General features: G+C 44.0%; 1 protein-coding gene across 5 annotated transcripts in view; it reads left to right on the top strand.

The window, feature by feature from the left end:
* Nucleotides 1-8381: 8381 nt before the first annotated feature.
* Nucleotides 8382-24727, top strand: part of LOC1277769 (potassium voltage-gated channel protein Shaw) — a 50791-nt gene continuing 34445 nt past the window's right edge. Inside the window, exons 1-2 of one of the 5 annotated variants that reach the window (XM_061657707.1) lie at nucleotides 8383-8645; nucleotides 8933-9472. The gene's annotated coding sequence lies outside the window, so the exon portion shown is untranslated. Of the gene's footprint in view, nucleotides 9473-24727 lie in introns of all 5 variants that reach the window. The other 4 variants (XM_061657706.1, XM_061657705.1, XM_061657709.1 and 1 more) reach the window with 4 other exon arrangements.

The raw sequence follows: 24727 nt of genomic DNA, 5'->3' as shown, positions 1-24727 counted from the left end.
GGAACGGGAAGGTAAGCGAAAATTTAAGATGTTGTCGCAAACTGGTACGCCGATGCTTTATGCCGGTGTGCTTCGGGAGCACACACACACAGCGGCGGGAACTGACCGCGGTCCCTGGGGAGCTGTACGTTTGTACGTGCTCGGCCCCAAAAGGTTGCGCCCAACGGTTCCACGCCATGGATGGGAGCAGGCGTTTGCGGTGGCGATAAAGTGAAGGTAATTTATTCTCCATGATAGCGCCATCGAAGCGTGGCAAACGAACAGAGAGAGAGAGAGAGAGAGAGAGAAAAAAAGGAAAGGGAAGTTCAAGAGATTTGCGATTGGACGAAATGATCGATTGACAGCGAGGATTGGGAGCAGATTTGTCAAAAAGGGGCCTGGTTTGGGGGTCAGTTTTGGTAGCGGGACAGTGAAATGGATTAAATGAATTGACGATATCGGAAGTCGAGCGAATGAATTTTCTTTTATCGATGGTCATTGGTCCGGTGCACGTGCCACGTTTGAATTGAAGGCTGAATGCTGATTAAGTAAATCGTAAATCATTCTTTGGAGAGGGGCATGAGAATGGCGCTGAAGTAGTGCATTGGGGGTTTGAAGGGAGTATTTTAAAAAGATTGATCCCAAGCTGACAAGGATGATGGTGATGAATGAATTTGGCTTATGATTGAATGGATGATTTAGATGATAATTTGGTAAGCTCTAAAAATGTAACCCTTTGTGATAGGGTAGGGATCTAAAAGCCTCTTAACGCTGCCTTACTGAACACCTAAAGGTATGCAATTTGTGTTTTTTTCTTATTTTCAATGCATATTTTATAAAATATTCCTTTTTTTGGGCTGTTGTTGATACAGACGACTGATAAACAAACAGATTTAATGTAATATATTAAATTTTATCGTAAATTGCTAGTTAAACCATTGCTAAGTTCCATGTGTGATCCTGGTCATGGCACCATGCACATATTATTACTTACTTACTTATCCGGCGCTACAACCGCTTTGCGGTCTTGGCCTGCCTCATGAGCGTCCATATCATTATATAAAAATAATAAATTACAATTTATCTTCACTTTAAAGCTCACTGCAGTGCGTCAGATGTTTCTTTTACTCTATTTACCTTGGTTTCAATCTAATTAATATGCAATAAAATATTATCGCTTTCAGCGGCAAACACAGCTGCATCGTAATCGCAGGCAATGGAATGTAGATAAGTGGTCACCATTAGCCACTGGGCCCGGCTAAACCGACCCAAACCATTCTCCACGAACCCTGAACTCACAGCTTGTCGAGTGGTCATTTACTCCTGCCCGGGGAGGCATTTTCTCCGTACGCTTCGAGTGGAGCGGCGAAAGAAACGGCGTTCCAGCTGAACGCACCCCGGCCACCAGAGTGATCGTAATTGAAAGTGCACCGCAGTTCGCCCACATCCACACAGACACACTGTTCTATTCTTTTGCTGGGACGGGACGTACTGTTGGGTTGGAAAACGAAACTTAACGCGCAGGTCACCGGTCACCGCTTGCCGGAGGCTGCTGGGTCCAATTTCAAACGGGAAGAGCGTAACCGGCCCGCTTACATTGGGCATGTTCGTGATGCGGTCCTAGGATGCATCGCACTTGGTGCCGCAGTAATTAGCTTTGCAAGCGACGGCTCACACTCATCCGTCCCAGTGGATGACATGGTTCCGGGAACACTCCGTCTGGCGGTAGCAGGTGTGGCCAGCCTAATGCTGGCTCTGCCGGAAAGCTCTCTTTGGGACGCTGATGGATATGCACACTGCTAGCCATTTGTGTGTAATGAGCGATACGGGCACATCAGTCCATAGTATGGTTGATACAAAAACGGATTAAAAGAAGCATTTTTCGTATGTTGAGAATGTGCATACATTCACTTCCTTTGGAGAGTTCACATTCACCCGCCCCTTTGTTTGATGTTGAAAAATAACAGTTTTAATGTGCAATTTCCATCTTCCCACCGCGCTGTGCACCATTTACGCAAACAGAAGCTCGCTCGAGGGAGTGTAGAAAACCATCCACTTTGCTTCCGGTAAGACAGACAAAACACATACAGTCCTCCGTTTCGCTGGCTGAAAGATAATAGTGTGGAAGGTGGAAAGGTGAATACAAAAAATCACACCCATCAAGCTTCATGGGGATGCTGCTCGGAGCTCGTGCTGCTGCTGTGTTTTTTCTCAGAACCGAAACAAATGTTGTTATTCGCTAAACAACGTTGCACCTTTTTCCGGAAGATAAGTTCACTACTCCCCTCTGCTGGCGGGGCGCTTGTGGGGGAAAGGCAGTGTTTCGTTTATGCACGCTGTGTCTACGTACTGTGCAACAGGCCACAAAGGAGCCACGGAATCAGACCGGCCCGAGGTTACGTGGTTTGGTCTTGGTGCGGCACACAGCACAAGCAACACACCACGCAGAGGAGTGGAATGAATTTGTGCAAAGGTTTGTTCACTGCTTCATTCCGGGTCAGGCATAAGTCGGTACACGAGTACGGAATGCAATTGCAACTTTTTATTTTAACCCCACAAAGAGAGAGAGAGAGAGAGAGGGAGAAAAGAGGATATTTAGCTTCATAAAGCAGAAGCATCCGACCGGGCACGAATGCACCTGTGTGGGAACAAACCCCGTCGACGATGATAAAGTTTCATCCAGCGGTAAGCTCTTTTCTTGTTGAGGGTGTTTTTCATTTTCGCCCTGTGCTAGGTGCTAAACACTGGTTTACGGTACACAGATGGGTTTGCTTTGTGCTGCAGATGGAGCGCAGTGGTGAAGATGCTCCAGCTTATGGTGCACGTTTGCGTGCGATTGAATCTTGGTTTTTAGTTTTTTGTTTAGCGGGAAGTTGTAAAGGTGTGAAACAATATGTTTTATTGCACAAAGCAGCAAAATAGAGAGTGTTTTGGTTTGCTTCTTTGAAATGAAATTCAAGTAAATGAAATTAATTACATAACTAGTAAAGAATGCAATTTGAACTGCTGAGCTGCTGAAGATATTAGAACAATAAATAATGCGCCTACAGGTAGACTATCCGCATTACACAGAATACTAACAGGTCTTGAACATTAGTTGAACAAGACTGTTGGATATAAAACCTTTTTCGTGCCCGAAATTTCAGTCCTCTTTCTTCGAAATCTTCTTCAGCTTTCCTCAATCGAGCACTTTTGCACTTGACAGTAATGGATTTTTCGTTGAGTAGGGACCTTTTTTTCCTGACCCGAAGTGAATTTTAATCAGACAACAATACAAATTCCTCCAGGCTTGCATGTAAGGAATTTCGTACCCATCTTATCTGACCTCAATCTCAAGCCTACCGCCACAATAATGTAGTCTATTTATCATCGCAGAAAGGGTCGCAAGTGGAAGCCTTTTATTGAAACAGGGCGAAGGAACTGCTGTATGGTTTTATGGAGTGAATCTGATGACTGGTCATTACATAGGCAAGGCTTTCGTTAGGCTAGATTATAACATACCAAGCATGATGAATGAATTGGTCTAACTTAGGTTTATAATCATCTGTATGATATGTTTTGTGTTTGTCTCGGAAACATATATCGTCCATACAAATTCTCTACGAGTATACCCAATCAACCATAACTTCGTAAAGCAACGAAATGTGATTGGCAATACCATACCAGCTTGACAATAGGGGTGACATGTATGCAAAATCATGTCTCCTTCGTCACCAGCAATGTCAAGCTCCCAGCTCAGCAATTGACTGAAGATTAAAGCCCTTACGTCGACAATGCAATGCGACGGAAGTAGCAGGCGACAGAATTGTGAAGGATATATCATTTTGTACATCACAAAACCCGATTCCAACCCCCAGATTGTCCGACAGCGACGAAGCGCACTTCCACTTCAGCCGACATTTGACAATCGGTAAGGAGTGTCCCCGTGCGATGAGTAGGAGTCCAATAAATCATCGCAGTACATGGGGGCAGTGGTCGGGAGGAAAGGATACAAACCCGAGCTACAAATGCGAGGTCCCGAGTGAGTGAACTGCGGTATAGAGCGCTCTTCCTGCGCTTAAGACGCCACACAAGCGAATGTGGATGGAAGTGTGGGACAATACATTCCCAAAGTCGTGACCGTCTGGAGGGAAGCGGTGCTGCTACAATAGCTGTAATCCCGGATGAAAAGTGTAGTTTCGTTTTTACTTGTCTGATGAAGTTTTCTTTCCTGCTTTCTCTTTCAGCCACTGCAGAGGTTGTGTGCTGACTTCGTGTCTGGTCTGGACGGAGGAGGAAGTTTCACGATCAAGGAGCTAGGGGCTAGGCGACAACTTGGAAAGTCGCTGGACAGTGGGAAGAACATGATAGTGGACAGTTTATTGTTTAGCAGTTTAACGAAGCAGCTTAAAGTGAGATTGAAGTACAAGAAAGAAGTGCAAGTAGGAAAAAAATAATAGGAAAGATTAAAAAGAGAAATGAAAATCATTGTAAAAGATTCAATCAATAAGAAAAATGTTAATAAATGAATTCATAGTTCAAACAAATAAAGAAGAAAAATAAGAAATTGAATAATAATTAAGAATTGAAAAAAAGAAAATTAAAAGAGAATTAAACAAAAAGAAATTGAAAAAAAAATGCCTGAGAATCTCATGCTCTTGAACAAAGTAATACAAACAGACAAAAACAAACATTCTTACCAAAGAATAGAAGGAATCAAACAACAGCTAAGTAATGGTTATCATCACAAAACATCTGTTTTCAAGAAGTGTAGTAAAAAAATGCACACAACAACAATGTCGTTTCTTCCCTAACCAGAAGGACCAGGGCCGAACGTACGGAAAGCTCCTTTTCCTTTACCATTGTACTCTTAAGCGCATCTCTTTATCGCCGCATTCACCGTACGGTGAAAATTGCGAGTGGAGTGCCGAAAGGTTCGCCCGTACGTAGGTGCCAACACAGAGAAGTGGGACGTATCGCTTTATTTTCTTCCACTTTCAGCACAACTAGCGAACGAGATGCCGTACAAAGGGACTCAATAGCAATGACAACACCCATCGTCGTCGTACAACACTTTTTCAGCGTGTTTTTTTTATTGGTGCGATTTTTCTTACCCGGAAGCGAAAACCGATCGTCGAGCAATAACGGTGCTGCTTCCGGACGATGCCTTAACGAAGGGTAGACGACGAAGCGGCTTAACAATTATTGTCGCCAGCAGCGTGTGCTGCCGGTGATTTGATCCGGTCGTGCAGGTTGGATTCCAGATTCCAGGTCCCCACGAAAATGCTGCTGCTGAAATGAACGGATGCCTCACTAAAGGTGCTTGATTTGGAAGCTTCCGCCTTTCCAAGCCGCCAGCGGGTTGAGCAATCGAACGGGATGTTGTTAGCGCTTTTCACTGCACACATTCTTTGGCAATCGATTGCAGCGTTCTGAAGGGGAAAACTATTCATGCAACGTACGTGAAAGCGTTTTGCAACGACTGCTAGGAAAACAGAAGGAACCGAACCCACCACTCTCCGAGTTGTGTCGATGGAAAAAGGGAAGGAAAAGCATGGGAGAAAGAGCAGGAAGCAGTTTAAATTTTTAATACCACCCACCAACTATCCGACCAGACAATCCCCAGACCCGCTCCTACCATCGGTTGTAAGTGGAAGTGGAAATGGGAACTCCCAGGAATAAGCCGCACGATGCAACAACCAGTGCGTTGTGTGAGAGCAGCTTCCGGTTCAATTTGTGGAATCATTACTCTCCCTCGAAGTGAGCACTCCGGCTAAAGCTGCAGGGAAAAATCCCTTGCGCTAGCTGCAGGTAGAACTGCTGAACAACGGAAACAGCAAACGCGAAAGCAAAAAAAAACGAGTCCTTCTTAACTGTAAGCATACGCAGGGCAACGAACGAACAGGCTCACAACAACATCGTACCGCCTATCGCGCTAGGCTGGATGGTAATTTGTTTAGGCGTTTTGTTGCTGTGTCTTCATTTATTTCCGTGGCATGACGTCAACCCAGACCCAGGCTCGAGTCTCGTCAGAAGCAAATGGAAGCAAATTCGTTTGCGATTCCACTGCTACCGCACAGTGTCTTCGCGTCTGCTACTGGCGTGAAACCGGAAATGGCATCGTCAGGGCTCGTGCAAATGGTGCCACCGGCAGAATGATTAGATGTATTGAATGGTTCGATAAGAATGAGAGGAAGGAGAGCCGAAGAGTAGGTAGACGGAAGATGGGAGCATAATTTAGCAACATCGCAGCATCGGAATGCGTCTTTGTGTCGAGTGTAATACATTAGAGAAACGTTGATAAGGCGGGCCGGATGTGTGCGCACTGATTGATTCTAATTGGAAATGTCAGGTTTTGGCGCTGGGTGAAGGTATTGATTATGGGGGTTGCTTCATTTGCCCTGCTAATCCGCCTGCTTTGAGTGAGATTAGGTTTGTTTGAAGGCTTTACATTGTAAACCATACTATTTTGAATAAATCAATAACTGAATCCGGTTCGAAGGACCAAAACTAAGCTTTAATAATTTCAATCAATTTTCTTTATTATTTATGTAAAAACCAGTAAATTGATTATGAAACATGGAGCCAAACATACTCACACACAAAACAGTAGTTTAGAAAACGTACAAAACCTCAATTCACACTGTAAGGGTAAATCGAAGCGGAATTATCACAAAAACAAAGCGAATCTAATAGTGCGCTCCGATAAGAATAGAGTAACTGGAACAAAGTATCGTCACTGGCTGGCGCTCGGCACTGACCTGCGTAGGCGAATGCATGGGCTCGGCACTGCAACGAATGCGTCTCGCATGCCAATGTGGGCAAACGATCAATAGACCGTACGAAGGGCATAAACAAAAATAAAAAAAACGAGCCCTTTCCATGCGCCCCAAGCGGAAGGAAATCGAATTGGTCGGTGGTAAATATAAACAACGACTAAAATACTACCTCACGTACGCAAACACACACACACATATTGCACCTGAAAGAGCTAAAACTGGCCCAGCAAAGGGAGTGAAAGGCGGCAACAGAACGGACGGTGGCACACAGACAAGTGTGTTTCATCAATATTCAACACGTGTCATCGGAGTCGTGCCGTGCCGAATGGTTAAGAGCAGGCAGGGGAAAATGGGGGAATGTTTTCCTTCTTCCGGGCGCGTTGCTTCCGGGAAAAAGGGGGAACTACGGTGGTCAAGGATGGCATCGAACTATTCCCAGCAGTGTTGTATGCAAAAAAAAAAAAAAAACAGCAAGAAATGAAGCTGCAAAGCATGTCGAGTGCAAAAAATAGTAACTTTTCTCCCATTTTTTGTGTGTACCTTCCAGCGCTTGCCCAACAACCTACCGATGTTCAGCGAAAAAGAGGTGGAGTTGGTGTCCGTTCGCTAGGAAAAAGAACAACGCTCGTCCGGCACGTGAACGTTTGATGCAATTTTTACGCTTGATCTTTCCTGTCCGTCTTCTGTAGTTTTTTTTTTGTTTCGCTCCCATGTCCCCGTCTGAGTCTGAGCGGGGGCGTATTCCGGAAGTGGACAAGCTAGACATCACCCATCACTGTAATCTATCATAGAAAAAAACCAGGAAAATAACATAAAAAACACACGCCTCCACCAGAAAGAAGTCAAGCCCAAGCGATCCGTTTGATCTTTTGTTTGGATGGCCGAAAGCGGTCTCCCAGAGTTTGGTCTGCATTTTCACTCCCAGAAAGGGGAAAGCAAGAACGTGTGAGGAAAAGGGGAACGTACAACACACACACAGACAGACAAAAAAAAACTCCCCCCGCCACAAAGAAGACGAACGATGCTACTCGAAGCTGAAGAGAAATGTAAACAACGGTGCGAGCAATCAACAGTTTTCCGTTCCACAAAACCGTGCGGCCTGTGTCTGGGCCTGGGTGGAGGTTTTGCCGTTTGCCGATGCTGTTCTGTAGCGTGCTCTCTGGCCAAAAGGGAAACATGTGCTTTTTCCACGAACCATGCACGAGCAATGGTGCTCAACAGATGAGAGAGAGATAAAATGAGAGAGTTATATTGCTGTGAGAGGGAAATGAGTATAAATAAATATTGAAGGAAAGCAAGGGAACTTGATGTAACATATATTAGTATCTCATCAAAACCTATTTTTAAACTGAAAATTGTTTCTATTTAACAGGCAAAAATGTTGAAAAATAAATTGTAAATATTAAAAAATATTATTAGCACATGAAGTATTCCATTTGTTCCTCACCAACTCACTGTGCAAACGCGCCTTTGCCTCTCTGAAGCAAACGCAACGGGTCGAAGCGAGACGACTAGCTACTTCATTGCACGCGTTGCGAGTTTTTCCTACCCACCATCGGAAGGGATGCTGCCGGTCTCACGATCGGCACGATCTCTGTGCGGAGGCACGGTCATCCTGCACGGTGTAGAGCCGAAGGAAAACTGCCAAATCCTTCAGTCGGTGGCGTGAATTTCCTCCGTACGGTTGTGTCTGCCAGCTAGGTCGTGCCCGAGGGAAGGGAACCGTTACGTTTTCTTCGAAGTGTGTGACTCGAACTGCACCTTAAACCGCGCCTGGTCGTCGTGCGTGGCGGTAGTGGCGGCAACACAGCGCGCCATTCCATTGCGGCTCCATCTTCTGTTGTGTCCGGTGGGAAATTAAGTAAAGGATAATGATTAAAAAATAGCTTCCGCATTCATACAATTGAGGTATGCTTTCTTTTTGCCCGTTATTGAAAATGTTTATCATTGCGTGATTTTGTTTCGTGCGCCTGTCCCTTTGAGCTACCTGGTCGTGAGCGCTTGTTTTGTAAATTTTGTTTCCTTCTTTATTTTAAAACCAAACCTCCGGGTAATGTAGCAGTGAATCAAAATTTAGCCAATCGTGAAATTTACTCCTTTCTTTACAACCTGACCGGACCTGTCATCGCTTCACCTCGTGAGTGTGTTTCTTTGTGACGTGTGCGTGCTGTCCCGCCGGAAAAACGGATAAAAAGGATGTAAAAACGCGCGAATGGTGGCGGCGATGATGATGATGGTGATGAGTGGTGAAGTTGAAAGTAATCCGAATCGCTTCATTTTCCTGCAACAGCCTCCCTTTTGAAGTGTGGTGTAAGCCGACATCGGCCAAGCTCCCAAGATGGTGCAGGTGCGGCGGGCGTGCGTTTGAGTCGGATTGAGAATCGGGTCGCGCGCTCAAGCGTACGTTTTGTGCGTGCCCGGGTGAACACGGTGCTGCACACGTGTGTGTGTGTGAGTGTGTGTGTAGTGGAACAACGACAGGAAAAAGAGTCAAATCGAAAAAATAAATCGCAAAAAATAAATACCCGAAACCCGCAGTGTGTGGTGTAATTTACGCTGTGACATACACACCACCGAACGGTGGTAACAGAGGTAACCAGCAGGAGACTTCCGAGCGGAGGCCTGTTTTTTTTTGCGTAAAATAGATTGCCATTTTTATTGACTTGGACGGGGCCGTTCGTGAGGAACAGAGGAAATGCGTGACCAACCCAGAGCAATGTTGTAAATGGCGATCGGTAAGTTACCTTTTTCAATGTGCCCTAGCCCTCGCCTACCTTGGAAGGTGAAGGTTGGTGAAGTGGGAAATAAAAAAAAGAAATCGTTTATCCCTTTCACTGGAAAATGATCAAATCACTCACCGACAGGCACGATTTATTACAAGGAAAAGCTGTTTCGTGCACAGCGAAGGGTAAAACGTAACGTAACGGCGAGGCACTTTGATGTCCCGTGGAGTAAAGTTATTAAATTTATTGGTTGGGTTGAGCAGTGAGCTGTGTGGGAGGTGAGTAGTAAAACTGCCCGCGTGGGTGCTCCTGTTGTGGCGTCGTTGTATGTATGTCGGAAGCGCTTGAGCGTACTTTTAATTGAGTCAATTGTTTCACACCCATTTTAATGGTGCACGCTGAAAAGTGTTCTAGGGAAGTAAAAAATAAAAAATAAAACACTTAAAATGACTTGGTCCTTTTTAATAAGTAAATGTTTAGTTGAAGGCTGTTAAAAGTGAAAAGTGCTGCATACATTTAGGCGCTCATCGAACCTAACTATTGAGCAATCTAATTGTAGTTGTCTACTCATTGATTATGATGATGACTATGATTAAAACAATTAATTAAATAATTTCAGCAAGCTTTATATAATGTACCCGTTTCGCTTAAAAGTCTGGAAAAGCTTGTCGAAATTTCCTAAATTAAATATATCTTCTCCGTTGAATTGATTTTTATTTCTGTTCCATACCTTCATTTGAATAGAGCCCCAACAAGCGTAGACATTTAAAGGCTTCCAAATTCAATTCATCCGTTGCTAAATTACATCATAATACTTCTCACGAAATTTCCCTCTTTTCAATCCTCTATCACTGTAGCGTCAGACGCATCATTGTCAATTTCCGACATTGAGCGACGAGCTATTCAATTGGAATCTCATCAGTCTTCAATAAAATTTCATTACTGTTGCATTTTGTGACGTGCAGGCACGGGAGTCGTCACAATGTTCGTAAAACAGTTTGTACAATAAAAAAAGTTTTGTTGCCCTTCACTTTCTTTTGGAAAGATTTTTGTTTTTCCTTGCTCCCCGGCAATGGCAATGCGTCAAGCGATAACTGAACGCTTACCGAGTGTCCCACTCGTCACCCTAATCCCGCCGCCCGTCATGCCCAGCCAATGGACGACGGATGAAGAATGGCAAAACCTATGCATAATCTAATTTGACGAAAATAAACGATTACTTTTATGACCCACCTTTGCTTCCGGTTACTTGCCCGGTCTAGTGGCGCGTCCGATGCGATTCAATTATGCTCGTGTTGCCCGACTCCGTCGCCCGGCAGCGTACTTTACCGCGCGAGAGTGAGTGGGACATGTTTGTGTGTATGTGAGTGCTTCTTTGCTGTATGTATTCCATCATCATCGTTCGTCTGCTCCGCTTCCTTGTCTCAGGGTCACGTGCAAAAGCGCTTGCCGGGAAAGTTGTGTTCCACGCTCCGACAGCTCCTTGGAATGTGCAAAGAGGGAGCGCCAGCGTGTGATAAGAACGATAAAGCAGTTACTGATGCTTTATGAAGCTCGAGCGGAACGCTTTGGCCACTTTGGGCGGGCGACGATAATGCGGCAGAGAAGATTCCTGCCGCCGAAGCAAGGTGTGCATTAAAGAGGGAGAGAAGCCCTCTGCAAACGACTCGCCTCATACCGACAGGCCGGGAAGGTTCCAAACAATCTTGCTGATTTAATTTTACCTTCCACAGCCTTCTTACTCAGCTGCAGAAGAGCTTCAGCTGAAACTGAAAGTTGACTCGTTTTCTCTTCCTTCAAGCATTTTCTTAATCTCAGCGCTGAGTACATTCTGACACAGATTTGCCTACCCAGTGTGTGTGTGTGTGCGCGTTTGTCCACAGCTGTGACCCGTGTACTGTTGCGCACAATTCCGGTGAAACCAATTCAAAACTGGTCCGCGACTGGGGGACGTATCGTCGATCGTCGAACGCAACGAGTAGTCCCGTTTCGCAACAGTCACTCGGCGGATATCGTTTTAATTGGCTGGCGCTCGGTCTGCCACCATTGTGATAATGCCGTCATAATAAATGGTGGAAAAGCTAATGAATGCTAAGTGAATTTCGGTACGGTGGCAATTGCAGCAACGCGCAGGATCTGGTAGGCACAGGAGACGGTCGGAGGCGTTGGCGGCAGGTGGCGTTGGTAGTAGCACTCGGGGTTGGTATGGCATTTGTAAATCATTAATTAGATCGCGGAACGCGCGCATTGCCGGTGACCGGCGGAGGAGTTTGGCTGGGCAGAAATGGGAACGGTTGCAGGGCAAGAACATTTGGAGACAGATGCACAGAAAGGAGCTGAAATGTTGATTTTGCCCTTTGTCCTTTTGGCTCCGATGGTTCTTTGCTCTCGAAGAGTCTGTGTGCTGTAAAGCCACTGAGATATATTGATATAACTGTTTTGAACGGTACGAAGTATGAATTTCAAGAGAAATAGTGAAAATAATGATAATAAAATCCATTCGTTTTCGAGTAATTCAAACTATCGAAATAAATAAGCAATTGATGTAATGTATAAAGCATACTTTTAGGCGCTTATTTTAGAAGATCTGTAAGATGATCAGTTTCACGTTATTGATGTTTTCAAAATTGAACGCATTTTCTATTCTATTCTATTCTATTCTATTCTATCCTATTCATGTAATCATAGGATAACACAGGTGGTTTCGCTTAAAAAATCAAGATACACACAATCACAATCAAAGCTTTTCCATTCTGTTTTTTTTGTGTGTGCAGAATTTTCAATTCAATTAAAAAATAACCCCCAATAAAAACGCCACTGTCTCTGGCGATTAATATTTCATCTTCGATTTTTCCTGCCCCTTAGTTCAGTCGGTGGTGCTCGCGTCGAGCAAGCAACAAAACAAAACCCCGTAACAGATGGTGCTGATGAGTGATGTACGCTTACCGTATACGTATACGATGCCCGAAGCGAAACCGAAACCCGGCACAGCCACTCCCGTCCAGCGCCCACACCGGAACTGAAAAATGTGACCCACCTGTGGTCCAATCGCATGGGGGTTGCGCTGTGAAAACTTTCCAATTCACACAGCAAGCAAAGAAACCAACCACGCCACGCTTGAAAGACCATTTGGAAAATTGCTTATTTTGATTGCGAGCGTGGCCCCGGAGCTCGTGCAGTCGGGTTTCGGACTGTGACTATGATCCTCCTGGGGGGTTTTGCTGCCATTTTTTTGTACTTGTTCTGGCCACCGTCGGAGCAGTCTTGGAAGAATTCAAGCTCGAGAAACGTTGCACTTGAATTCATTGGCATGCGGGTTAGCGTGATCGTTTCATTTTTCCAAACACACAGACTCATACTAACCTCGTCTCCATCCATACTGCACAGCACGTACAAGCGCAAAGGGTTAAAGGGGTTTTGCATCTTGTAACGAAAAATATTCCATCTGAATATGATTCCAATTCTAGCTTCATCCCAGCACACACACTGCGAAGATTGCTGGGAGAAAAATGGAAACATTTATTTATGACACTCGTTGGCGAGCAGCAGAAGCACAAGTTTTTTTCCAACTCCCGCTGGCTTACAGTAACAACATTAGATTTCTCAATTTACTTCGTGAGCGTGAATATGACAAAGAAAACACCCAAAAACATGGCTGGGAAAAAGGCGAAAGTCAACAAGGAGCGGTCAACGGTGACGATCATGGAAGATGTGTAGATATTTATCGTACATCATCCGAAACGGAATTTAAGCATTTCTGAATCAGATTTTCTTTCACTTTTTTGCGGTACCACAAAAAGTGTATCTTTGGAAGGCAATTTTTTTTTGGCTTCACTCAAGTTGTTTTTTTTTTGGCTTCATGCTTGGGAAAGGAAAACTCGATTTCACTTTTTCCACTGAATCAGAAAGCATTCGGTCCCTTAAGATTAAGAGCGATGGGTTCAGCTGGGTCTCGAGTTGGTCCGGTTAGCGTGCTTGGGTGGAACGACAACAACCATGACGTTGATGATGATGATGCTGGCGATGATGATGATGATGGAGATGATCTACACAGTGAGATGAGATTTCATTCATTTTTCATAAGTTAATCTTTCATTTGCTTCACTTAGCTTGGGTGCTGCACGGGCCGTTTGGGGAAATGATTCATTTATGCACGTTTAGCTTGTGGCTAGTTTTTGACGGCACGGGTCTGTGATTTCATTCTTTAGCTCATGGTAGCTTGTTGGTACGAACGTTTCCATCAAACTTGCTCGCTTCTTCCACTTTCACGCCAGCCAAGAATGATTAAAGTGGTGGGATTAATATCGCAATATTGTTTGCCGCTGAGCATGGCGTGGCGTGAGCACGGATGTATAGCGCAACGATTCATGAAAGCGTAGATGTAATAATTATCCTCGAAGCATTCAGGAAACGCTTTGCACACGTCTCAATTATGGTGTTGGCACACGAAATTGCGAAAGCGAATCATTTCCACATTAGAAACTACATACAAATAATCGTCTGGCAGGGTGTTTCCGCCACGAAATTGCTTTTGACATAATTACACCCTCACTCCGTTCTAGCAGCAGAGTTGATCAAAATTACCTACGTACACACCCACCTGAGCGCCTCCACCAGCGCACTCTCATCTCCTTCATCATCGTCGTCATCGTCATCATCCGGTCCGAGTTGCTTTGAAATGACAATGCCCGCTGGAAACCACCTGTCACCTTGCGTTATGCTTTCTTGCGTCCTGTGCAGAGCGCATATAATTACCATAATTGATAGTGAGCCAACGGGACTGCGCTCGCCATCTGCTCGAGGCAGCAGCGTTGCATCCCGGACGTGGCCATCGTACCGGAAACTTGGTTAGTTTATGTTTACGAGGAAAACCGGTAATCGATTTATGTGGAGTTCGTGGAATGAAAACGGTACGGCTCGCGGGTCGCGTTGATCGGGTGGTTTGTTTTCGAATTAGTACGATCAAATAAGCGAAGCGGCCGATGAGCGTTTCTGTAGTTCGCTGAACGTAAATAAACAATTTTGACCCCGTAGTAAATAATTCATTGCCTGCTGGAGTTGAGCGCATACGGGTTTTCCTTTGTGAAAAGATGAAACAAGCAACACTCGTTAACGCGAAATAATTACGTGGGAAGTTTGTGAGGAATAATTGATTTCGTGAATTGTTGTACACTTTACATGACGGTAATAGACATTAAACTGGTCAATAAAGCCGATAAGTGTTTTAAAACTACTTATTACTGCCGCTACCATGCAAACTAGGTTGTTGATAACTGTTTTGCATACATTTAGGCGGACATATTATTGTGGAGACTTAATGGACTAATTCATGAAACACAATTGCATACATTTAGGCGTATAAATTAGAAATTACTCACTTAAAAATAGAACATTTTGAAAAATATCTTTCCGTTGCTTTAATGCCTTTTCATGTAAAAGCAATCAACGTATTCCTGTCCTATTATGGTGGAGCGTCGTAGAGCAATAAAACAGGAAGACGCTCCTGTATAAATGTTCACCTTCTTCTAATTCCCTCAGCTGTTAACATGCACCCACACCAATCAAGACTGTGATACGGTGGGTCGCAGAGGATCGCTGATGTAATCTTACATTTCCATTCGGAGCGCGGTAACTGCCAAACCTCATGTTCTGGAAATGGTACAAGTAACAAAATTAAGCATCTCATCGCTATTTCACTCGAAGCGCTCCCTGCTCCACCGCCGCTGCTTCCACCACTGGCATTTGACTTCGTAGCGTAGAGTAATATTAAGATGTAGCCCCGAAAGCAAACCAATTCACTTCCCAGACCTAGTGCTGCTTCCGTTATCGAACAGATTTAACTGGAATCATTAATTTTGCTACTCAATTTGTAGCTACACCCGGTTCCTTCCCAGTGTGGTATCGTAGCTGTTGGGTGTGTTCTGTGTCGGCCGGGCTGAGTGTGGGATGCCTGAGAAAGGGACTGCGGAATTCTGTTTTCTTTCGGGCTGGGTCGTTCTAGGTCTGGAGGAAACGTTTTACAAAGCCGAACCGATATATCGTGCATTTTAGAGTTTTTGGTTGGTAGTTCGGGCAAGGGTGAATGCGTATGAATTTCGATGTGGAAAAGAGCAATTTATTGAGTTTTGGGTTTGAGTGAGGCCAATTCTCTAGAGACCGAGCCATGAGCGGCACGTGTAAGGGAAGGCTTTAAATGAAACTCGAAACGAGGGATTCTAAGTCGTATGTAAAATAGGCAATGTGTAAGATAGTTGAGACGGGGTATGTCTCTTGCCTCAACCGAAACTATCCATTTGCCATTTAACGCCTTAATTATCGAACCATTTTCAAATTGCAACGTGAGTAATCGGACTGATGTTTGAGGTTTTGAGGCGTATATTGCCTTCAGCTTTCACAAAATGGTGCCAGGTTGGTTTCAAGTTGGGGTTTGTTAGGTTAAAAGGTTTCTGATGAAAGGCCAGTACAATAGCCCATTACATTCACATTTCAAACGAACATGAAGCTACCGGAAAGAAAGGTCCGACTGGCCAGATGTGTGCCTGTGCGTATGAGCCTTGGAATGAATTTAGAATAGATGTTGCCCACTGTAGCATACTGCTCTGTGGCTGATGGTACGTTTTCCAGGAAGGATGGTAGATTTTGATGAGAGTGAAACCGACACACGTACACCCTTGGTTTGGCTCATTCCTTCAAGCATTATCTGCTGAATGCAGGGTGAAGCCAAAGATTCTTCAACCTAAACCACATCTCATAGAATTGCAGTGACCGTACGCTGCACATACGCTGCTGCCGTTCACTTTGTCAATTCTGTCAGATCAATTTGCACCGGCTGGAAAGGAGAAAATCTACTTGAATTGGTAGCTTGTTTGATTGTATTGCATTGCGCTCCCACAAGACAGCGGTGTGCGTTGCTTTTGTTCACTGCTCATGTGTACATAATACAATATTGGGTGAAAGCATAGAACTAAATCCCAAAAAAGGCTAACCGTAAGCTTGCTTGCCAAATTCGCATTCACCAGGTGGCACCGGGTGTGTGGAAAATGGAACGAAATGCCATAACCTTAGGACATTCAGCAGAAACGGATCGGCAAAAGCTATCTCGTGAAAGATTCCACCACCAACGACATTGATGCATTTCGGTGGAGGATTGCGAACGGAATTGTACCATACTGTTGGCTGATTGATGGGTTTTTCAGCTTTATATGGTGTGTGTATTTTTGTCTAGCTTTATGCGTTATGTGTTTGAACGGTGGGTTGTTTCGTGTTGGCTAGTGAACAGACTAGCTGTATTGTTTGCTTCCTGATATAAGTGTTTTCCTTCTACGAACTGAGAAAAAGCGAGAGGAAGGCAGCCAAACAAAATCAGGTGGAAACGATTGGCTTTCTTCGAAGCATCCCGGGAAGAGGATTTAGTTTCGGCGGGTGATTTGATTTTCCGGTGGCATTTGATACTTCAACCAAGGTGTCAGGTTTCTCGGGAGTGTGGCAAGTGATGACGATAAGTGAATGGAAACAAACAAGCTAAAAAATAGCACAAACAAGAGGTTTGGAGAATGTTTGAAAAGAGTGTGATAGTGTTTGTTTGTTGATAGCTGTTTTGCTTTTCAATGATAGAATGAAAACAGCAATATTGTTCTGTTGAATAGATGAACTTTGAGCCACTACTAGTCTGATGTGTATTTTTAGTAATTTAGTGGATACACAATAAAATTAAATTATGCTATGATGTTTAAAATAAGCAAGAAGGGTGTTAATTCTCCGAAATAAACCAATTTGTTGAGTGAAGTGCATACATTTAGGCGCTGATGTATGCTCTACGTTCTTTTTTCATAGAATTTAAAATAGAAAAGAAAATATCGATCATCATTTCAATCAAACACTTGATTGTTTTATATGGCAACAATGTCTACAAGTGTACCCCACAGCCCATTGTTTAAGTGTAGCAATAAACGGAATAAAAAGCTCCACGCCACACAAACTCTGCTCCATTGTTTCGAGCATCTCCAATAAATTAATCGACGCTTTGCGCTCACCCCGGACGGAGATGGAGCCAATCAATCGGCAACCGCTTCCGCACCGTATGCCGGGCCAATAATCTAATGTAATTTAATAGCACCTCGATATCCGTTGCGATACATAGATTTACGATGCGAATCCGGAACGCGTTCCACACCTGGTAAAGAGAGGAGCGAGCGTAACGGTGGTGGTGCTGTTGTTGGGAATCCGAACATCCACCACAAGAACGATACACCCACTCAGTGTAAAGCCATTAGATTTATGTTTGCTTCCCTATAGCCGGCGCGCAAGCAAACATACCATGACGTTCCTTGGCGTAGGAAGGCTGCTCCTCGAGAACGGGGTTGGTTGGTTTGTTTTTTTTTTTTTCAAAACAAGCCTGGAAAAAATGTGAAAGAAAAGCTGCTGCGTCACAGGCAGAGTATGTTTTGTTAAGTAGCAAGGCTACAGAGAGAAAAAACGAAATCAAAAAGAAAAACAACGCTTCCCTGTGAGATTGCGGTGAGCGCGCTGCTAAGTAGTGCCCCGAAGCGTACAACCACCGTTCGCTTCCACCGGCTCGGTGCGATCTAATTTTCCGTCGCCATTCGCTGGAAGAGTGAACAAAAAAAAAAATGAAGAGAAACAACACAAACGACATCCTTCCGCAGATCGGGTCGGTGCTTGAAAGGTTTCGCCTTTTTTCCACGCCAAAAAAAAACGAGTCGCCATCGGGGATTAAGTTGGGGACGCGGGATTATAAAATTTATGAAATCCCAATAAAGCGTGGAAGTGATTTAGCGAATCGTGAAGAAGCTTGGCTCCATTTGGATGAAGGGTTCGCTATTGTTTGCGCAGAGTATCGTTTCGTATTTGGGTTTGTTTGTGACACACACACACACACTCTTGCGTAAATGTTCTTTACAATCCTTTTCCATTCGTTACTGCACTGTGGATCGTTTGGGAAGGTATGTTTTACGAAATATTTAAAATAAATAATAAAAAATCCCTTTTGCATTCCGTTATTCAATTTTCATAGATTTAAATTATTCTTGTGTTGATGGAAAAATAAATCTGAATTTTTACTATTTTTTTGTTTCATTATTGTTGACGTTCTTTCCACTGTGCAGTGACTCAATTAGGGCTGGCGTTCGTGCACCCACTGTAAACCAAGACGAAGATGAAAAAAGAAAACAGTTCCATGAAAAATGACTCAAAAACCCCTTTCAGCTACTTGAACCTTCTGCGGAAAGAGCTTCGATCTGATTTTCTAAAGGAAACCTTCACCATCTCAAGCGCCCCCCTTTCCCACCCAAGACTTTAACCCTTTTTTCGGATTTATCGTTTCCGGTAGTCGGTCGGTCGGGGTAGTGCTCGCCCCCGTACGCAGTGGATCGGTTACGGTTCCTTTCAATTTCCTGTTGAGCCATTTGCGAGAAGCAGGGATTCACCTTAAATTTGGCCCAGGCTGACAGGCGATGACAAAATAATGGCATCGCTTTGACACAGCACAGCGTGTACTTTAGCGTGCGTGTGTGTGTGTTTGTGTATGTTTTTTTATCCAACGTTTGCTCTTTGCTGACGCAAATCCCCTCTTGAAGATGTGCCTTGCATCCTGCTCCATAACGGAGTGCAGCGCAAGAGATTCGTCTTATTTCCGTCGCATTTATATTTCACAAAACAGAAGAAAAAAAAACTCTACAAACGGCGCACGACGCGCAATCCTTTTGAAGAAGGGGAAATGTTTATTAAACATTGCGAAACATGAATCTCGGTGCCGGGGCGTGTTTGTTTATGTTTATAGTTTTGTCGCTTTGATGATGAAAGCACACGGAGCAGCGAGCCAAGTGGAGGCAAATATGCAAAGGCAAATAAAACATTTTTGTAGAAATAAAAGAACCCCGCCCTGGATATGTTTCGCTTATTTCAAGGATGTTTTGGGTTGCAGTTTTTGTTTTATTACACTTGCCGGCGAGCATGCAGATGGCCTATGAAACATTATTCGAGTGCAATGTGGTTATGCAACTGTGCGCGAGAGACAGAGAGAGAGAGGGGGCTAGAGTAAGAGGATGGAAAACGTTGTTTGACACACATAAAATAGAACTCATTTCCTTGTAGTATCTCCATCGAGAGATTTCGCTTAACCGCAAATCCCACCGGCATGCCTGAAATTTGGATACGGCTCTTTCTACTGCAAGTGACAGTTTTCCATTTTCATCATTCAACACATTGGGCGGGGAGTTATTTTTATAAAGGGTTTTTGTTTTATTTTTTCCTCCAATCTGCAAGCATTTCCGCTAGTTCGCTCTTCCGGACCAATACTTTCATCGTGAAATATAGATTTTTATTTATTCTACGATATGCATACAAAAACGCCTAAATGTATGCAGCCTGCATGGCTTTATTGATTTATCTAGCAGTTGCATACGTTGAAAGGTTCAAACGAGGCACTGAATTGTTCATCAGTAAACAAGAGTAGTAAATTAAAGTTACATGGCTCTTGTCATTTTGATTACATATTTAATCTGTAACAATATATTTTTATGTTCCTTTATTGCATTGAGGTAATGTGAACATCGAGCTTGCTCGGCACAGAATGGGAAACCATTTCAAATCTCAATATACTCTTCCACACCACCACTTCACATCATTCACTGCCTCATTGTATAATGAAATACCAAATGGATAGCCCTTAAGGTCTATTTCCATTGCACAAACAGCATTAGTACCATTTCAACCATATAACCTTTCATAAAACGCATACCGAGAGCCTGGGCGGGGGCAGCAGACCCGCCGCTGATGCTGATCCTGATTGATGATTGACCCAGCCCGCGCACACCCGCATACGTATCAGCTCGAAATTGAATTGACTGTGCCGCAGCGTGTAATGAAGCACTCTGAATCCATTGGCGTGGCGTGGTTTCGTTTGCCCAAGCGGACGAGGTGGTTTTGCATACGCCCATGCAGCTCCCCCGGCTGCCCAGCATCAAATGGTCGGGTGTCAGTGAGCTCATATTTGATTAGCAGCCGGGTAAAGTTTACCCAGCGCCCAGTGGGATAAAGCGGTGGGATGGCAGTTGTGTTGCTGTAAGTGTGTGCGGGGAAAGCATCATGTTACAGTGGTGATTTGCACCTTGCTTGACATTAGGACGGTAGTCGGTGCGGTTCACAACCAGCGCGAGCCATCCTTTCCACAGGGGCTGCCAGTGAAACCGAACTGGGTGTAAGTGAATCAAACCGGGTGATGGTGAACCAGTTTCGGTCTGGCCAGTCGTAAATTCGTTGATTGTCAGCGGTGGGCGAAATTTTAGTTCCGAGAATTTATGTACTACAGGCAGGGGCACAGTTAAAATGACTACCCACTGGTAATGTCAACGGCAGATGGCCTTTTCTAACACGCTCGGAATCGGACGGAGTTTTGGGTTGTGACCGCAAAGTGTGTACCATTGGCCATCATCAACCTGCACAGTCGACTCGATTTATGACGTTATTGTGTAAGCAGGAAAAGGATTGTTTAAACACTTCTTCTTTCTTCGGTTGTAAAATTAATACGGCCATTAAAAACTTAGAACGCTATTCAAGCAACTCGAAAGATAAATCTGTTAACAAATCAAGACAAGCATTGTCTGAACTTCAGTCTGCCGTACTCCCCTAATTATTGCTGCCCTACCGTCCGGCAAAGATGTATCTTTTATTGTTCATTATTTTCACAGCCGAAGAGAGCGCGAAGCTGCGCGGTGCGATGGAATAGCAAATCTTGGGGAAATGATAATAAAAGCACCATCAATAATGCAATCTGTCTCGTGGCAGCCACGAGCCAGCGGAAGAAGATTCGTGGAATATCAACAGCGACACACGAGCGAGAGTTTGTGAGCGTGTTTTTGCTGTCTCTTGGTGTCTGAATAATGTAACGATTCATCAGCCGCGCGATCATTTTTCTGCAGCACCTTCATTACCATCTCGGGCAGCGTCAGGTGGTCGTGTTTCCACGGTTGCGATGAGCAGTGCTTATTGGATGTCGGTATGTGTTCTGTACAGGTTAGTGACTAGATGAGACGCGTTCAAGGAGTTTTCTAAGCTTAAAAAAACCCAAAATAACTACCAATGGAGGAATTTCAATGAAAATAATTGTATATCCGCATCAATAAAACAATTGTTGCACAGCACCTTTGTTCAGTATGATTGCCGAATAAAGCCAATATTAGCTTACGAGCGCGAAAAGCATACGTAATTCCCTCAGCAAATTTCGATCCCAATGCAAACACAACCGTGGCTGCAATCTTTAAGCAAACCTTTCCGCATACTATTTGTTGAGGGCAAATATATGGGTATTCATCAGTGAAGAAGAGCAAGAAAAGAAAAATAAAACCAAAAACCATGGGCAGCAAATATTTGCAAAAGTTATTTACGCGCGGCAGGAGAAGCGCCCGTTCGTTCTTTTCCTTCATTACGAGAAGCAAAGGGCGAGAACGGGGCCAGCAACTTCATATTTTCCCTTTTTTCGTTGCACGCATTAACACGCTTCACACTTGTTGCAAATGGCAAGGAAAAAGAAAAACAAAACACCTCTTTTCATATTAACAATGGAGGGTTACAACCAAAAAAAAACGGAACCAAACTTCTCAGAAGGGAGGAAGCGTGCTGCATCGTTTAGTTGAAGTAATTTTACTCTTTTCCATCTTCGAGGGGCCGGAGAGGCAGGGAAAATATTTTGTGGATTAATGTTGGCCGATTGCAAAACAACAAAAAAGTGGGTGATGAAATTTGTAACCTAAATTAAGCCCCACCGGTAGGCAACATTCGCCAAAAAAAATGTATCGTTCGTTGTTCATCCACCGAGCACAACGGAAACGGACGCAGCATAATTGGTACCTGGAAGTGAAATAAAAAGCGCACCGCATTAATTGCGTTTGGGTAACCACTTAGCTGAAGCGCTCGAAGGCAAGCTAGAGCTGGATTGGTGCTGAGCAGAATTGTGCTGCATATTGTGTTATGTGCTGTAGAAACAAAAAAGCTTTAAAAATAGGAAAAAAGGCAACACACGGCGCAAAGAAAAATCAAGCCAAGCGAAGGTAATGAACTTCAAAGGAACGCGCTTCTGCTCACCCAAAAACAGACGAAACTTCAATATTGACTTAAGTTTATTCATCTTCCAGCAGAGGCATCCTTCAAGTTCTTGCTCCCTTCTCCTGAAAACGTACACACTTTAAGCGAAATTTCAATTAATGTGCTCAACAACGCGTTTTGCGCCACAATTGCTGTGTCTGTCTGTGTGGCCTTCTTTGCTGTTGTTGTTTCGATGCCAACCCATGTGGCCAAAATATGTGTGTTTGTGTAAAAATTCTTCGGCACATTCTTCATCTTTTTCGGCAACCATTTCTGCCACGATTAATGAGCGTGCGTTGGTTTCTGAGCGGGCAGGACGGCTGAGACGAAGCATTTGTGTTTCTTCAGTGGAAGTTGGGGCTTGTTTTTGCTTCGCCCAAAACGATGATGGATCCACAAAGGAATGTGTTTCTGCGGATGCCATTTCCACCATTACCACCTACTTATGGGGTGAGGGTGGTGGGAGAGTATTTTCGGGACTTTGTGTTCCGCTTCTTCCATCAGCAAAATGAGCCTCCACAGTACTGGTAAACATGACAAATGGGTGGTGTGATTGCAAAAGAGGAAAGTAATTTTCCACCAAAGCTAAAAGCTAACACGGGGACTGTTGGGTGACTGTGTGCAACTCTGCTTAAGCATTCCAATCATCACCATGATGAAACATGAGCTCGACTGTGAAAGCAGACGATCGGCTTATTTTACGAACTGGCAACGGTAGTTCAATGGCCCAATGCGTAGTGATGAGTTCGGATGAAATGTGTCTCAAGAGGGTCTATTTGTGAAGTTCAATGGAACGCGTTTTATGATGTTGAGAGTGAATGTTGGCAACAACATCTCAAACAATGCCCATTATTAGACGAAAAACACTCACACCGAAATGGGCTGAATAGTTTCCTTGATACTTGAAGCATCGTCTGTTACATGCAAACGCCCACCGTACAGTGTATCACCTTGCCAGAGCTGCCAAACCATAATCGAAGGATGATGAAGAGCATATGGTTGTGTCAACAAATAGATAAATAAAAGCCATGTTTGGCTGAGTCCAATCGGGTTGACAAAATGCTGCCATCCGGATGGTATTCCATGACACATAGACGCATACACACAAAAAAGGGGTCGTTTGTCAGCGACATTGCTGGGGATAAGGGTTTGTGAGATTGCAGAATGATGAAATTGACCCTTGTGAATCAATCCACTAACCCTTTTGTTGTGGGTTTCGGCAGAGCTTGGGGGAGGAAGGTTTCTGATATTGTGAAGAAGCAACAAGCTCACCAGCAACAGAAAAGGATTGTTTTGGTGTGTGTGTGTGTGTCAGGAACGTGTGCAGTATTAAATGTCAGCGGAGAAGTATCACGGCAGCAGAAGCACACGGGCAGGGGTTCTTATTGCGAACCTTTCATTCCGACGGGGTTTAGGATAAGCGCTGGTAGAAGTAAGGGGTAGTTTATTATATTTATTCTGTGTCATATTTCAGTAATGAGCTTTTGAACCTATAGAAGATGTGGTTTATTTGTAAATAGAGTTCTACTGTCGTTGTCTGATATTTCTCGTTAGCTCGTTGGTGGTAAACGCCTGAAGGTATGCAAATGGTTTACAACTAAATGCCTTTCCAGTTTGTTGCACGCTTTTTTATCGATTTTAACACAAGAAATGTCTCAAATTAATCTAATTTTAAAGGTGGGCATTATTGTGTCACTCTTAAAGGGACATTTTTCATCAGAAAGGATAGGTACCCAATTATGCCTAATACCACAGCACACCTTCTTTTAAACAGTTTTATAAAATTATTTGCCAAAACTTCTCCAACTGCACCAACAGATGGCGCTTCCTGCTTCCAAGTGCACCGCCAATGGTAACCATTTCAGACCCTTCCTCGGAAAAGAAACACAAGTCCAATAAAACGTCCCACCGAATGGCACCATTTTGCATACTGCAAATCACAATAAAAAGCAATAAAGAAAGAGGAAACATTATCAACTTCGCATACCTTTCGAAAGAAGCGCTGGAGGGGAAAAGGCAAGATCCGTAAGAAACAAATTGAATTCCTCCGCGCCTATACCAACCACCCTCGGGGGCAGCCATCACTATAACGCGCGCGTCAAATTTAAAAAGTTTCGCTATAAATTTGGCACCGGTGCCGTGAACCTTTTTTCTCTCTGTTCCTTC

This window comes from Anopheles gambiae, chromosome 3, assembly GCF_943734735.2.
Source record: "Anopheles gambiae chromosome 3, idAnoGambNW_F1_1, whole genome shotgun sequence".
NCBI classification, from domain to species: Eukaryota; Metazoa; Arthropoda; class Insecta; order Diptera; family Culicidae; genus Anopheles; species Anopheles gambiae.
Note: the sequence above shows the minus strand (reverse complement) of the source record. Positions and strands in the feature narration are given on the sequence as shown.